Source organism: Saccostrea cucullata, unplaced genomic scaffold (genome assembly GCF_032062105.1).
Source record: "Saccostrea cucullata isolate Sc308-1 unplaced genomic scaffold, CSIRO_AGI_Scuc_v1 ctg21203, whole genome shotgun sequence".
NCBI classification, from domain to species: Eukaryota; Metazoa; Mollusca; class Bivalvia; order Ostreida; family Ostreidae; genus Saccostrea; species Saccostrea cuccullata.
In genome coordinates, this window is record NW_026936397.1 from 2047 (window position 1) to 7141 (window position 5095).

The 5095-nt window shown below is 36.8% G+C and overlaps 1 pseudogene; it reads right to left on the reverse strand.

The window, feature by feature from the left end:
- Window positions 1-363: 363 nt before the first annotated feature.
- LOC134245432 (zinc finger protein 862-like) lies at window positions 364-3400 on the reverse strand (annotated as a pseudogene).
- Between the last annotated feature and the right edge of the window lie 1695 nt (window positions 3401-5095).

Here is a 5095-nt window from a genome sequence, read left to right on the forward strand (position 1 = left end):
TCATAACTTTAGCGATTTGCAAGATAAACATGGCTATTTGGAGAAATTTTGGCAATTTTAGACTCTGTCAAGATAGTTTCCTTACTCTCTCTATCTTAAAACAGGTCAGGAAGTAATATTTAAACACTTTAGGTTAAGGGAAGGAAAATCAAGAGTTTTGAACTCAGAGTTTTTGAAATAAAAAAAAATTCACTGGTCAAGTGGACCAGTGATTTAGTGAAATTCACTGGTCCGAACAAATATTCACTGGTCCATCAGCATATTTTGAGAAATTAAAGTTTACAAATTAAAAAAAAACTAAGACATTGTTTTACTTTCATTCTAGTTTTAATTCAAGTTATATTTCATAGGAGAATACATGTCTCATTCTCTTTCAACTTCAATTTCTCTCACTATTTCTTTTAATAGCATTTCATTCTCCTCCATACTTTGCTCATATTCAATGTCACTTTCTTCTTCCTCACTCTCCTCTTCTACATGACTCTCCTTCTCTGCATCACTCTCCTTATCCAAATTTATGTTCCCCTCTACTTCTCTTTCTACAACTGTCTGAATTCTGCCTAAGGTAAACTATCTCTGTTCACTGTTTCTTCACACTGTTTGTTCTTTTTGCCTCTTGTGTATGTTGTTTTCCTTCTCACACCTTTACCTGTCAACTAGTTAAGAAAGAATAGTTATAGTGCAAAGTGAAGACATTTCTTAATAAAACTAATGCTGAAATTTTACACAAATTTAATTACCATCCATTTATCCACTGCAGCCATTGGGTTGAAATCCTTTATAGTTGGTGATTCTAGCCGAATGAGCATCAATCATTCAAATGTCTCTCGTTAAGCCGATGTCGTCTGTCAGTCTTCAGCAACTTCATCTGATTGAAGGCGGTTTCATTTAGGACACTGGTAGGTGGAAGGCTGTGGATCAGGTCCAAAATATGTAGCACATTTGACACACCACAATCAGAAAGTCTTGTATGGATGTCCATCCAGGGGGTTCCTTGCAATGCTGAAAATCTAAGAACAGTACCATTTTAGAAAACTTGTAAACATGTTCAAGAATATAACTGTAATTAATTAATTAATTGTCAAATTTCTTTAGTTTAGAAATTTACCTCTTGTATACCATACACTTTAACATCTGCCATTCTCCAGTGATGTCTGTCACATCAACCCCTGCTTGGTCTAAAGTTTTACTGAAGTGTTTTACCAGACAATCAACTTCCTTGACTCCAAATTCTACAATGCATATTTATTTTACTTTTATTTATTTATGTAGTGCAATACATCTTTAGTTAAGTGGTCATTGTTGTATTAATTTTTTTCCAACAAAAATATTTTCAATATCCAATTCTCTGTTTGAAATAAAATAAAAACAAACACCAGAAATATATACCTTTCAAATCTGTGGTTAGTCTTCTCATGATAAAAGGAAATAACCTAATTGAAGAACAAAACCAACAAAAAATATGGGAAAAAGGATAACAGTAGTTAGTAAATGTGAAATGAAAACAGCAACTCTAATTTAACAATATGACAAGATATATTATTATTACCTGGTTGGTTATCAACAGGCCAATTCTTTAAACTTCCAATCACTGTGGAAGCCAGTCCTTCATCATTAAGATCTTTGTACCTAAGATCAATGTGTTTAACTATGGCCTTCATCATCTCTGACCCCTTTTTCTGGACATCAAACACGCTACCCTTCAGATCATAACCATGATACATCTTGGTTTCTACCAACTCTCTCTAATTGGTTGACTTGAGCTATGAATAAATTAAACCATTTAAAAATTAATGACAATCATGAACGAGCTCAGAGAATTTTTAAAACTAATATTTGTATGAACAAGATTTCAAAATACCTTGCATCAAACTGTGTAAGAACTTCCTTTGTTGATAAGATAGCATCTTTTGCATCTGCAAGTGTTATATCTCTTTTCTGCAGTATCAATGACAGCCTTGCCAAAGGATTGATAAATTCCTGTTTAAAGTAAGATAAAAAATTAAAAATAAATTTCATATACAAGTACCTGTGTGTCCATGGTGCCTTTAAAGTATCAAGCAAACATTTGTTACCTTAAGAATTGAGGCATAGACTATAATAGGCAAACTGTGCAACAATTTTGCAATGCCCCCAGCTTTTGCATTCTGATGGGAAGTCGTGTCAAGATGAGAGATGAAGTCCAAAAAGTGTTTCCAGTGCCTTCTTGAGATGAGGAAGCCATCTGTTGCCCCCTACTCATGTGGCATGGTCCCCTTGACGTCCAAAACCTGTATAATATACAGTAAATCTAACAGAATTATAATATATCTCAGAATTAAATAATATTTTAATTTTATACCATTTTATTATTTAAATTAAAAAATGTTATCCTCATGCATTCCCTAAGGTTCTTTTTCTGCTTCGCACTGTTTTTATAGAAGTAGAATAATCCAAGTAAGAGAGTGGACAGCTGAACATAATTCTTGTCGTTTCTGAAGACGCCATTGAAAGCTAGCTCCATCCTATGCGCCAAACAATGAACACCAATGACTTCAGAGTGTTCTCCTTGAATGAGGGATACGAGTCCATTCTTACGGCCCATCATGTTTGAGGCACCGTCACTGCTGAAACCTACTAGTTTATGCATTTGCATCTGTAAACAGTTCTCATCCATTTTCCTCTGTACAAAGTTGAGTAAATCGAGTGCACTAGTCGACCGTGGTTCTCCTATACAAAGAAACCTTGTTGTTATTTTCCCCATCATGCTAAATCTCACAAACAATGTCTCCTGTTCAGTAGTACTATCGTCCGTGGAGCCATCCATAGTTATGGAGAAAAACTTGACTTTCTCCATCAAAGTGCTCAGGTGATCTTTTTCTGAATCTGATATACATTCCAGAAACCCCGTTGCTGCATTTTGGTTATTATATGTCACCCCATGCACTATCCCCTTGGCCTCATCCAGTTCATTCAACCAAACAAAGTCAGAAATGGGTCTGTTCTTTTTAATCAGGGCGTGGATATTCCTGAATTTATCTCAATGTGTTTTCTAATCGATTGGTTTAATGACAGTACACATTTATGGGCGGTTGGACTTTTTCTTTTCATCCTGAGTGACTTTAAGATATCAACTGCTCGAATGTGACAGGGACTTTTTTCGTGGTCTGACACTGCAGAGAGGCGAAAATTTTTTGGGGCCAGAAATAAAGCTGTGCTTGCCTGCCTTCGTGACGGTGTTCCCAACGCTTTTGCATGCCGAACATGTCATCCCAGTCTCCTCGCTGTAGTCCAGCCAGTCACGCCCTTCTTGCCATTTCTTTTTGAAAATCTCTAACTCTTTCCTCAGATTTTCTTTTAGATTTCGGCTTTTCTTTTTCTTCTGATTTTCTTTACAAAGCATAGGCCATGTGGCCGCCATTTTTTTGTCGTAAAAACGCTTGATTTTTGTTTCTACCACACACTCAGATTCAAGCGTTTTGACGATCTCGCAGATAAACTTAAAAACCAAAAGTCGGGAGGTTTAAAAATTTCCCGGGAAAAGGGCGAATTTATTTTACCGGTCCCTCGGACCGATTATATGAGGAAAATTACTGGACTTTTGAAATATTTACCGGTTTTGCCGGTTAGACCGGCGGATTTCAAAAACTCTGTGAACTATCGATACCCTTTCACACTGTGGTAGAATATCATTTTGATATCCTTCACACTGTGACAGGATATCATTCTATTCAATGAATAAATTACAGTATTTCACTTTTCAAAATGTAATAAAGTTATAAACTTCACTCATTAAAAACAAGAGGCCCATGGGCCACATCGCTCACCTGAGAAGCTTTGACCATTCTGTTCTTTACCAGATTTCCCCCTTGCTATACATAATGCATCCTAACCCTACCCCACTGATCATAATTTAGACATTTTGAAATCTACCTACCCCATGATCATTCCATGGGCACATATGTTTCAGCTTTTGGCCCTGTGGTTCCTGAGAAGAAGATTTTCAAAGATTTTTCCTATATATTTCTTTGTAAAAAATTTATTCCCTATAATGGCCCCACCCTTCAACCGGGGGTCATGATTCCTACAATTTAGAATTTACACTAGCCCAGGATGCTTCCACATAAGCTTCACTTTTTCTGGCCCAGTGGTTCTTCAGAAGAAGATTTTCAAAGATTTTTCCTATATATTTCTATATAAAATTTTGATATACCATTGTGGCCCCGCCCTTCCCCCGGGGGTCATGATTTGAACAATTTAGAATCTACACTATACCAGGATGCTTCCACATAAGTTTCAGCTTTTTTGGCCCAGTGGTTCTTGAGAAGAAGATTTTCAAAGATTTTTCCTATATCTTTCTATGTAAAACTTTGATACCCCATTGTGGCCCCGCCCTTCCCCCGGGGGGCATGATTTGAACAATTTAGAATCTTCATTATACCAGGATGCTTCCACATAAGTTTCAGCTTTTCAGGCCCAGTGGTTCTTGAGAAGAAGATTTTCAAAGATTTTTCCTATATATTTCTATATAAAACTTTGATACCCCATTGTGGCCCCGCCCCTTCCCCGGGGGTCATTATTTGAACAATTTAGAATCTTCATTATACCAGGATGCTTCCACATAAGTTTCAGCTTTTCTGGCCCAGTGGTTCTTGAGAAGAAGATTTTCAAAGATTTTTCCTATATATTTCTATATAAAAATTTGATTCCCCATTGTGGCCCCACCCTTCCCCCGGGGGTCATGATGTGAACAATTTAGAATCTACACTATACCAGGATGCTTCCACATAAGTTTCAGCTTTTCTGGCCCAGTGGTTCTTGAGAAGAAGATTTTCAAAGATTTTTCCTATATATTTCTATATAAAAATTTGATTCCCCATTGTGGCCCCACCCTTCCCCCGGGGGTCATGATTTGAACAATTTAAAATCTACACTACACCAGGATGCTTCCACATAAGTTTTAGCTTTACTGGCCCAGTGGTTCTTGAGAAGAAGATTTTTTAATGACCCAACCCTATTTTTGTCTTTTCTTGATTATCTCCCCTTGCGAGGGGATATGTCCTTCATTTTAACAACTTAAATTCCCCTTCACCCAAGGGGTTTTTACCCAAATTTG